Consider the following 12,467-nt stretch of genomic DNA (forward strand, 5'->3'; position numbering starts at 1 on the left):
AAAAATCGGAAAATTGCTGCTGAACTTTGAAGCCCTCTGGTGTCTTCCAAAAGTAAAAACTCATCAATTTTATGATGCAAACATAAAGTAGACATATTGTATATGTGAACCAAAAAAAATGTATTCGTAATATCCATTTTCCTTACAAGCAGAAAGCTTCAAAGTTAGAAAAATGCTAAATTTTCAAATTTTTCATCAAATTTACGGATTTTTCACCAAGAAAGGATGCAAGTATCGACAAACATTTACCACTATGTTAAAGTAGAATATGTCACGAAAAAAGAATCTCGGAATCAGAATGATAACTAAAAGCATCCCAGAGTTATTAATGTTTAAAGTGACAGTGGTCAGATGTGCAAAAAACGCTCCGGTCCTTAAGGCCAAAATGGGCTTGGTCCTGAAGGGGTTAAAGGGTACCTCTCATCAAAAAAACTTTTGATATATTATAGATTAATGTATGCAGAATAACTTTACAATTGCATGTTATAAAAAAAATATGCTTCTTTCTATTTAATTTTCCACTTTGAAGAAATTACCACTAGGGGTCTCCCTACCAGTCCTGGCAGCAAGCATTTCAGACTCATTCTCCAGTCCTAAACACTATGAGGTGCCAGGCTGCTTTGTTCACAAAGGAGAACACTCAGAGCTGCCAGCCTGCTTTGTTCACAGCCTGTTTGGCTGTGAACAAAGCAGGCTGACAGCTCTGAGTGTTTAGGACTCCAACATGAGTCAGAAATGCTTGCTGACAGGACTGATCCGAAAAAATACAATAGAAAGAAGCATATTTTTCATTAACATGCTATTGGAAAGTTATTCAACATTCATTAATCTAAAATATATCAAAAGTTTATTTGATGAGAGGCACCCTTTAAAGGAACAAAGCACATTATATATAACAGCCCAGGCACACTCTACAGTTTTGAGGAGTTGTATGGAAATATGGGCATTCATATATCTGAAGGGGCTGAAGGCTTATAATTTGGTCCTCTAAATTTTAATTCAGCCCTTTGCTCCTTCAGGGCTCAACACCACAGGATATTGAAAACCTAGTGAGCTTGTCTCTTTCCCTGTAATATTCCAATGTCCACACCTGTGTGGATCTGAGACCATTGGTAACACCTAAGGCATATGTGGCAACAGTTACACTGCTTATCCTGTGCATAAAAATGTGAAGCATATTGATCTCTATCAGCGAGTTCATGAAGAGTCCATATTTTAACTCTGCCTGCTCATGGTGGGACTGTAGAAGTCAGAGGTTGGCACCAACACTGTACACATGGCATGTAAAGGATAGCGACACACAGGAGGAATGCTCTGCAGGGAACACATACTTAAACACTGAAATCATTAACAGGCCAGTAATGACTTTTCAATGTGTGTTAAATATCCAGAAAGAAAGTTAGGAGGAAAAAGGGTTGAGTGATGAGATGGAGTAGTTGAGGAGACTGGCAGCGGCCAGTCACTGACCTATACATGTGATGACTATAGCAGATCTGCAGCCTCTGGCTGATCCCCTGCTGCACCATTCCTCTCTTGCTTACATTCTTCTAAATTTACTACCACACCCCCAAGAAGTTTTATACAGCAGTTACACATGAAGCCCTATGCGTTATGATTCCACAACAATTGTAGTTACTTAGGTGTTTGTCACCATCTCATACTATTACCCTATATATCCTGAGTTATAACCTGAATAATAACACAATATCAAAGAGAAAAGAAAAGCCGTCAGGCACTGCCAATGCAGCAAAATATATACCAGTCTGTGCAATGCAATATTATCAGCTGCCTTTTATAGTAACAAACTGCTGAACTGGACCCGGTGAGCGGTCCGGCTTCAAAAGTGGTTATGTAATCCAAGCATATAGGTTAACGGAAAGCAAGGAATGAATCGCACTCACCACGTTGGATGTCCCAGGTAGGAAAATCTTTTATTCCATGTAATATGGTGCACTAGTTACAGGAGACATAAATTCATTGAGCGGGGAGTGAGAGCAGGCGCTCTCAGACGTAGGGGCACACCACAGGTGGCAACTAGTTTCGCGTCAGCCGACACTTCTGGCCGGAAGAAGCGTCGGCTGAGGCAAAACTAGTTTCCACCTGTGGTGTGCCCCTGCGTCTGAGAGCGGCTGCTCTCACTCCCCGCTCAATGAATTTATGTCTCCTGTAACTATTGCACCATATTTCATGGAATAAAAGATTTTCCTACCTGGGACATCCAACGTGGTGAGTGCGATTCATTCCTTGCTTTCCGATAACCTGAATAATACTCCATAGCTATAGTCACTATTCTGCAGATGTAGCTGTTTACACGTACACATTACTCATTCTGCAGTAATCCTGAGTTACAGTCTGTATTTAACTCCCCATGCAAAATAATGGGGAAGAGTTATCAAAGCCTATGCAGAGGGAAAGTGGAGCAGTTGCCCATAGCAAGATTGTTGTTTTTTTTTTTTTTTTTCTGAGGCCTTACTAAAAATTATAAAAACAATCTGGTTGCTATGGCCATCTGCTCCACTTTTCTATGCACAGGTTTTGATAAATTTCCCCTAAAGGATATGTTCAAAGGCCAGAATTTCCATCAAGAGGAAAAATTAGGTTGAAAATTCTGTTACATGAAGTTAACATTGAGGTGAATGGAAATTTTACTGTCCCAATCACACGGCATATTTTCTGCTGCAGAACTTCCCCTACGGAAATTCTACATTCTGCAAAAACATTGAACCTGTCAATAGTTTTTGCAGAGTTCCTCAGCAGGGTCCCATTGACTTCCATATTGGGTATCTGTGATGAATGCCTAACAGTGGCATTTGTCACCTACTGGCTATAATGGCATCCATTTAATAAAAAAGTCATATGCAGGGCCAGAATGGGACTGAAAATAGGCTTATGTAATTTAGACTAAGCAGCCCATTTCGGTTATGGTGTGACTGTGAATGTGCAGCCAAAAAGGGGATAGGCCTATATAAGTAGGAATATTATCAACATACCTATTACCATCATACTGTTACTCGCCAAATCCTGTATGCTTATACCAATATTACCAATATACAAGGAAAAATATTACCACCTCTCCCTGCAGTGGCATCCCACCTGGCTTAGTGGGCCGTCACTTAAGAGAAGACCTTTTCTCGGAAATACTAAGTATATAGAGCTGGAGGGGATCAGGTGATGTAACAGTGGGAGCATAAAGTGACCAAGTAAGGTGTTTTTTCTTTGTTTTCTTTAGATGCACCCCCCAGCAATATATAAAGTTTACAGTATCTTAATAACCCCTTTAAGTACTTACAGGGTTTTTAGTATTGTCCCTGGGGTCTAGGGCAATGGAAGGAGTTAATGTCTGCAACAGGTGATGCAAGGCAGTAAAGGGACTAATGTATGTGTCACTGATGGGCAAAAAGGGTTTAATTACACAATCCCTGGACAGTAAAGGGATTATGCCATGTTTTCAGCCATAATAAAAACTATATTTTTTTTATCAACAAGGATCGACTGTTTTTTTTTATCCATAAATACATAAAAATCTGTTGTTTCAATGGCTGTTAAAATACATTTTGATGTTTTACCTCATGTGTGCCCCCTTGGCGTTCTAATTTGTAATCTTTTAAAAAAAATGTTTTTAAACAAGTGAAAAAAGCATTTTATGCACAATTTTGTGGCTCGAGAAATGGGTGTCTGTCTGTCCATCAGAATTTCAAATGTATGCTAGCTATGAGCTGTTGTACAATTTTACTTCAATTTGTTGCATAAATGATAGTAAACCGATCTGGAGACCATACTCCGTTGTTAATCCCCACACACTTTTGTGCATTGAGGGGTACAAAAATGTTAAAGTTTTAAAATGTTTGCACATAGTAGGGCTTGTGCATTTTTTTCTATTTCTTCACACCAGAAAATTGGCATATACAGTATATCAAATAAATAATATACAATGGAATCATAAGAAATTCCATAGTACATAAATCTCTCAACAATTGGTGTTGATTAATGGGATTATTCTTATTATCTAGAGGCTAAAAACCCTTCCAAACTTGCTGAAGGCTTGTTACAATGTATCAATATAGATTTGAGCTTTGAGTGCATTAACCTGGTAAACAGGACTAGATTATGATGTTTTTTTCTAGTCATTGACAGCAAGCAAAGATCTTTAGGCATTTATTAATCTTGCTTTGCATACTGGGATTAGTCACTTTGATCGCCAAAGACCAATTCTGAAGAGGAGTAGAGTAGGTGGAGGAATTAGCTAATTCTGAGCGTCTGTCCTTTGTATAGATTGTAAGCTTCTAGGATCAGAGCAGAAAGCAGAGCTCAAGTTTATAATAGTGAGTCATCTGTGAGGAGCGGCGCCCCTCGGGGGATCCTCCATCAGTCACTTCTTGCTCAGCAGCGTGGGGTGAAAAGTGCACCTGAAAAGTCTTACCTGGAGGGATAGAATTCCGTGTGGTGTGCCATCAATCACACATGTGACAGAGCCCACAACAAATAACCAAAGCACTGGTTGCTGTTTATCTGCATCCCAAAAGAGCCCCTGGAATATACTGTATACAGTCTTGGATTATTCCCATTTATTCTATTATATAAAGCAGATTATAGAGGGATTTTCAGCACTATGCAGCAGCCCCATCACTCAGGAGTACAGCTGCCTCAGACATATTGGATGGAGCAGGTGGCAGCTACATCCAATCTGATCAACAATGGCGGATTGAGTGCAAAGGCCTGCTACCTACACACCTGAGTAACTACTGTAACTACTTGCCAATGTATACAAAGGGCTAGGCTATCAAGACACTATATCTCGATACAAATAAAGATATAAATAAATACATATCCATACATATGAAGAAACCAAACAAATGGTTGGGGCTGCTACAGCATACATTGGCATCCCTTTTTTGACATGACTCCAGCGGACACCTCTTACATACTGCCCCCCCCCCCCCCCAACAAAATAAAGAAATCATTTTTTTAATGATTTTTTTTTTTTTTTTTAAACTCCCAATGATGGATATATTCGCCATGAGCGGGTGCTTATGCCCACTACATGACGGATATATCCATCAGGAACTTCAACTGTCACAGACAGCTGCACGTCACTGCTAGCTGACCAAGGACCAATCAGAACGGTCCTTGGTCCAGCTAATACATGTTTCTGCCAGCTCCGATCCTTTGCAGGCATGGAGTGGGGTCTATAATTTATACAATGATGTCCTGAAAGCCAAAGGGGGCTCCTCTCCTTCTGGGTCCTAACAGGCAGTAATGCAACCAGATATGGCGTAAGTGGGGGTACTGCCCAGCACGGGACAAACAGCGTAATAAAATATGGGGAGCATTTCCTTCATTTCATGAAGCGATGTACCAAAATGATGTCCCACAAATAAAGCGTTGGTGGGGAAAAAAAAGCTAGTTTCTAATTTTTCCACTGACCTTGAAATAATTCCAGTCACACAATAAGGGCTCAACATACTCACCTTTGCCCTAGGTGAATACTTAAGGGGGTGTAGTTTCAAAAATGGGGTCAATTCTGAGGGTGCAGTATTGTTCTGACAGCTAGAATATTTAGCAAGGTGAAGCGGGGCATATAATTTGTATAATGATATCCTGAAAGCCAAATATGGCCAAAGCAGGGGTAGTCACTAACAGCGTAATAAAATTTTGGGTGCATTTCATTCATTTCAGAAGCTATTTTTAAATAATTTATCCCACAAAATGATGTATATGTGAAAAAAAGAGATTTTAAATATTTCATACTGACTTATGCTAATACCATCAACACAAAAAGGCCTCAAAGAATGCACTACTAACCCAAGTGAATTTCTTTAGGGGGTGTAGTTTTTACTTTTGGTGGTGCTGTATTGATCTACTAGCTTCAGTCCTTTGCAGGCATGGAGTGGGACCTATAATTTTTATAATGATGTCTTGAAAACCAAATGGGGTTCCTTTTATTCTTGTATCAAATGCAACCAAATATGGCCTAAGCGGTGGTATTGCCGAACACAGGACAAAACAGTGTAATAAAATATGGGGTGCATTTTCTCCTTTTTAGACGCAATGTACAAATGATGCATTTGTGGGAAAAAAAGAAATGTTTTTTTCCCACTGACTCTCTAACCATTACAGCCACACAAAAAGGACTCAAAGTACTCACATTTGGTCTAGATGAATACTTTCGGGGGTGTAGTTTCCAAAATGGGGTCACTTGTGGTTCTGTATGGTTCTGGTAGCTAAAACCCTTTGCAGGCATGAAGTGCGGCCTATAATCCATTTGGCCTAAAATGATGCCTTTTGAGTCCTTTCACAGGGCTAAGGAACCAAATGCAGAATAAGCAGTTTAATAAAATATAGTGTGCATTTCTTTCAATATCAGAAGCAATGTACAAAAATTATGTCCCACAAATAAAGCACTTTTCGAAAAATGCTAATTTTGACATTTTTAACACTGACTTTGTAATAATTTGTGCCAAAAAACTATGCTGTTAGAATACTTACTCTACCCCTTAGTGAATACCTTAAAGGGTCTAGATTTTAAAATGGGGTCATTTAGGGGGGGGGGTTTCTATGTTTTACCACCTCAAATTTTCTGAAAACCTTGCATAGCACATCAAAAATAGATGTACAGGGTGAGCCATTTATATGGATACACCTTAATAAAATGGGAATGGTTGGTGATATTAACTTCCTGTTTGTGGCACATTAGTATATGTGAGGGGGGGAAACTTTTCAAGATGGGTGGTGACCATGGCGGCCATTTTGAAGTTGGCCATTTTGAATCCAACCTTTTTTTTTTAATGGGAAGAGGGTCATGTGACACATCAAACTTATTAGGAATTTCACAAGAAAAACAATGATGTGCTTGGTTTTAACATAATTTATTCTTTCATGAGTTATTTACAAGTTTTTGACCACTTATAAAATGTGTTCAATGTGCTGCCCATTGTGTTGGATTGTCAATGTAACCCTCTTCTCCCACTCTTCACACACTGATAGCAACACTGCAGGAGAAATGCTAGCACAGGCTTCCAGTATCCGTATACACTGCTATATACTACTATATACACCGCAGGAGAAATGCTAGCACAGGCTTCCAGTATCCGTGTACACTGCTATATACTACTATTTACACCGCAGGAGAAATGCTAGCACAGGCTTCCAGTATCCGTATACACTGCTATATACTACTATATACACCACAGGAGAAATGCTAGCACAGGCTTCCAGTATTCGTAGTTTCAGGTGCTGCACATCTTGTATCTTCACAGCATAGACAATTGACTTCAGATGACCCCCAAAGATAAAAGTCTAAGGGGGTCAAATCGGGAGACCTTGGGGGCCATTCAACTGGCCCACGACGACCAATCTACTTTCCAGGAAACTGTTCATCTAGGAATGATGACCTGACACCCATAATGTGGTGGTACACCATCTTGCTGGAAAAACTCAGGGAACGTGCCAGCTTCAGTGCATAAAGAGGGAAACAAATCATCATGTAGCAATTTCGCATATCCAGTGGCCTTGAGGTTTCCATTGATGAAGAATGGCCCCACTATCTTTGTACCCCATATACCACACCATACCATCAATTTTTGTGTTCCAACAGTCTTGGAGGGATCTATCCAATGTGGGTTAGTGTCAGACCAATAGCGGTGGTTTTGTTTTTTAACTTCACCATTCACATAAAAATTTGCCTCATCACTGAACAAAAACTTCTGCGTAAACTGAGGGTCCTGTTCCAATTTTTGTTTTGCCCATTCTGCAGCACCTGAAACTACGGATACTGGAAGCCTGTGCTAGCATTTCTCCTGCGGTGTATATAGTAGTATATAGCAGTGTATACGGATACTGGAAGCCTGTTCTAGCATTTCTCCTGCGGTGTTGCTATCCGTGTGTGAAGAGTGGGAGAAGAGGGTTGCATTGACAATCCAACACAATGGGCAGAAACTTGTAAATAACTCATGAAAGAATAAAGTTATGTTAAAACCAAGCACATCATTGTTTTTCTTGTGAAATTCCCAATAAGTTTGATGTGTCACATGACCCTCTTCCTATTGAAAAAACAAAAGTTGGATTCAAAATTGCCGACTTCAAAATGGCCACCATGGTCACCACCCATCTTGAAAAGTTTCCACCCTCACATATACTAATGTGCCACAAACAGGAAGTTAATATCACCAACCATTCCCATTTTATTAAGGTGTATCCATATAAATGGCCCACCCTGTACTTTTCAAATTTCCAAAATTTTCTAAATTTCAAGTAAAATTGTTAGGCTTCTAATTCATTTAAAATGCTAATTAAAAAAAATGAATGCTGTCAAAATAAAGTAGACATTTGAAAGTATAAGTTTTATAAACTATTTGCTCATTAAGTATAAATGTATGCAACCTATTAGTGTTAAAATAGCAAAAAAGTTTATTTTGAAAATGTTATGCAAATTAACTACAAATGATATAGGCTTACTTTACTACGTACATGAAGTACAACTTGTGGCAAAAAAAAAATGTCAGAATTATCGTGATTAGCAAAACGAAACCAGAGTTATTCTCTAATAAAGTCCGACATCTCCAATTTGAAAAAACAGGCCTAATTATATTGGTCCTTAAAGGGTTAAACATACTAATTTTCATTCAAACAGTTATACTTTTATAACAGAAGTAAAACAAAATCAAACCTATATAAGTTGGGATCATTTCAATCCTATGGACCTACACACACTCATTATACAATGGTCATCCCGGAACCAATTTCCAGTTTTCCATAGAGATATGTACTCAACATACAATGGTTTCGGGGCTCCAGAACCAATTACCAGTTTTCCATAGACATATCTATTCAACATACCATGGTTTCAACATACAATGGTCCTCCTGGAACCAATTAATATCGTATATTGAGGGACCACTGTACTTATTTAACCTGCTGTATATACAGTATCTCACCCCCCACATTTTTGTGAATATTTTATTTATTATATGTTTTTATGCGATAACAGTGAAGAAATGACTCTCTGCAACAATGTAAAGTAGTAAGTGCACAGCCTGTATAACAGTTTAATGTTTTGCCACCTGAAAATAACTCAACACACAGCCATTGAAGCGTAGCTGTCAGATCCCACAAAAAAATAATTTGTTACTCAGTACCTAATCCTGACACTTTAAGTCTCTTGGGCATGGAGTTCACCAGAGCTTCACAGGTTGCCACTGGAGTCCTCATCCACTCCTCTATGACTACATCATCGAGATGGTGGATGTTAGAGACCTTGCACTCCCCCACCCTCCGTTTGTGGATTCCCAACAGATGTTTAATAGGGTTTAGGTCTGGAGAAATGCTTTGCCAGTCCATCACCTTTACTGTCAGCTTCGTTAGCAGGGCAGTGGTCGTCTTGAAGGTGCGTTTGGGTCGTTATCATGTTGGACTACTGCCCTAAGGGGATCATGCTCTGCTTCAATAGGTCACAGTACATTTCATTGTTCACTCAATATACAGCAGAACTCATGCAGCCCCAGACCATGAAAATTCCAAAACCATACTTGACTGTAGGCAAGACCCACTTGTGTTTATGCTTCTCACCTGATTTCTGCCACACATACTTGACACCATCTGAATCAAATAATATTATCTTGGTCTTTTCGGACCACAGGACATGGTTCCAGTAATCCATGTCCTTAGTCTGCTTGTCTTCAGCAACCTTTTGCATGCATTTTTGTGCTTCATCTTTATAAGAGGCTTCCTTCTGGGACAACAGCCATGTAGAACAAGCTGATGCAGTGTGCGATGTATGGTCTGAGCACTGACAGGCTGACCCACCCCTTCAACCACTGCATCAATGCTGGCAGCACCCATATGTCTATTTCCCAAAGACAACCTCTGGATATGACGCTGAGCATGTGCACTTCTTTGATCAACCATGGCAAGGCCAATTCTGATTGGGACCTGTCCTGTGATACTGCAGCTCAGTTTTAGGGTTTGGAAATCTTATTATATGTAGAGCAACAATTCTTTTTTTTTTTCCCCTTCAGATCCTCAGAGAGTTCTTTGCCAAGAGATGCCATGTTGAACTTCCAGTGACCAGTATTGGAGAATGTGAGAGGGATAACACAAAGTTTAAGACACCTGCTCCCCCATTCACATCTGAGAGGGAAAAAGCTAATTGGGTCCAATTTGGACATTTCCTTTTTGGGGTGTACTCACTTTTGTTTTGTAGCAGAGTGTTATTTCCTCAGTGTTGTCACATGAAAAGATATAATAAAATATTAACAAAAATGTTAGGGGTCACTTATGTGAGATACTGTATGGTCACCACAGTGTCCCTATAGCATAGTTAAGTCTCTGTGGTAACGTTATAGCATGCAACACCAGTGTAGATACTTTGCAGCATGCAACATAACACAGCTACAACATAACTGTTGTCAAAAGTCCAAACCTGCTAGATTTTTGGTCACAGCTCATGCTGTCATAGACCGCAATGGACATCACGTGACTACAACTTGCTTGTGACCTGTGTGAGATTTGGTTGTTTGGAAAGTCGGAAATTGAAAATAAATAACACAAACTCTTTGGGTGAGCATCTTTTTCTGAGACTTCATGTGACAATCAGTTGTGCTGTGTAATTGTAGTTTTTTTTCTTTATTATAGAAGGATGAAGTGTTTCTACTTTTTCGAAATGACTGAATGTTCCTTGCCTCATTCTTGGTAAACACACAAATATAAAGCCCCTTTTACATTGGGGTGATTATTGTGCAAAAATTGAGCAAACAAACTCTTGCAGTAGTGAACAGTCTGCATAAAATATATGTTTATGCATTAAAGAATATTGCAGTGTTGCTGCTGTTAGAACATTTTTTGTCTTGGGGGTGCATTACTTCCTACATGTACACATGATCTAGGTGCAGTGTGCATTTGAATACATCAGAACACTTTTTTTGTTGTTGTTTTTATTTTTTTTAAAAGGGCCCTATTACATAGGGTGATTATCGGCACAGCAGGCCAATATCACTCTGTGTAATAGGGCCAGCAAACAGTTGACGACAGAACGAGCAAATGCTTATTCGTCGGCAGATCGGGTTGTTGTGGACTGGCATAAATTAGCAGCAAAGGGCAGAGCTATTCATCTAAAGATCGTTTATGTGGCTTTTGCAGCAATATTACCAAGCTGTGTTGGGCCTTTTTACTTCTGCATCCAAGGCTCTACTTTTTTAGGGCCTGAAAACCAAGCAGGAGGATCCCTTGTACAATGGGCACTGATGGATCCCAAGAGATTACATTGACTTAAGTGGAGTCCTTTGACTTTCCATCTGGTATCCGTTTATTTTGCAGAATTTGAAGTATTTTTTTTTTTTGGCCCATCAGAACCTGCAAAATAAACATTGAGTCTCCCCAATTGGAGCTAGATTAGGATGGGTTTTTCTATTCACTGACTGCAAGCAAAGATCTTTAGGCATTAACTAAGCTTTGTTTGCCTACTGGGATTAGTCACTTTGAGCTTTGCAGACTAATTCTCTGTGGAGGAGTAGAGGGGGTGGAGGAATTTACTAATACTGAATGTCCTTTGTAAAGATTTTTACCTTCTAGGCTCAGTTCTGAACATTCTGGATCCACTATTAGTAAAAATGTTCGAGGGGACAGTCCGTCAGGTGTCAGCAATCCTGTTGTGAACAACACAGCACCAGTATGTCATTGGTGGGAAAGAAATACACAGTAGCAAAACTAGTGACCTTTTACATCAAGCGACAAAGCTATTGGAGTAAGGAGATGGGAATATGAGGAAATAGGACTCAATGGTGGTGGAAAACTCAGCTGCATGGCAGACAGCAAATTACAACAGATTGTGAAAAACTGGCTTACAGATCTCTTAATGAAAGCTTTATAAACGAGGGCACAATTATAACCAACAGGAGGCATGTATCTTCCATCCCTCAAGCACCTATACCTTATTTAGACTACATGGTCTGGACCGATTTTCACCCTCACCCATATGTGTACAGCAATTATTACTGTATATGGTGCACAATTTGGAACATGTACGCTTTTTTTTTGTGGGATTTAAAATAGCTGTTTAACAGATTTTATTATAAAATGTTAACATTTCACAAGTTCAAACACACATAACAGTGATAAGGCAATAAAGCTAATTGTTCACTGTGTGTCCGCTGTTTGCATCTGAACACTGCTATGGTGCTTGGATCACTGATTCTCTTGTAAATGTGTGCTATTCACTTCAGACAATAAAACAAAATAGAGACTACCACACGGTTTCAAACTTTGTTAACAAAGGGAGGTGCTACTTTTTTTCTTTTTTTTTTTAACTTGCAGACTCCAATATTCTTGGTGGGTTGTACTGTGTAAACGACATATTAAATTATCTTTACCTAAGTATCGTTGAAATAAAAAATTGACGTTTATTTGTTCAAACGATCACAATTTATATGTACGTGTAAAAGTACTCTTAGCCAGATCAGGTTTTGCAGCACGTG

The 12,467-nt window shown here is 39.3% G+C and overlaps 1 long non-coding RNA gene across 2 annotated transcripts in view; it reads left to right on the top strand.

Moving 5' to 3' along the window:
* LOC130276182 (uncharacterized) overlaps positions 1-12,224 on the top strand; it is a 158,810-nt gene extending 146,586 nt beyond the window's left edge. For both annotated transcript variants that reach the window (XR_008845039.1, XR_008845038.1), the window contains one exon: positions 11,551-12,224. This is a non-coding gene — a long non-coding RNA (uncharacterized LOC130276182). The remainder of the gene's footprint in view (positions 1-11,550) is intronic.
* The last annotated feature ends 243 nt before the right edge of the window (positions 12,225-12,467 follow it).

Source organism: Hyla sarda, chromosome 6 (genome assembly GCF_029499605.1).
Source record: "Hyla sarda isolate aHylSar1 chromosome 6, aHylSar1.hap1, whole genome shotgun sequence".
Lineage (NCBI taxonomy): Eukaryota > Metazoa > Chordata > Amphibia > Anura > Hylidae > Hyla > Hyla sarda.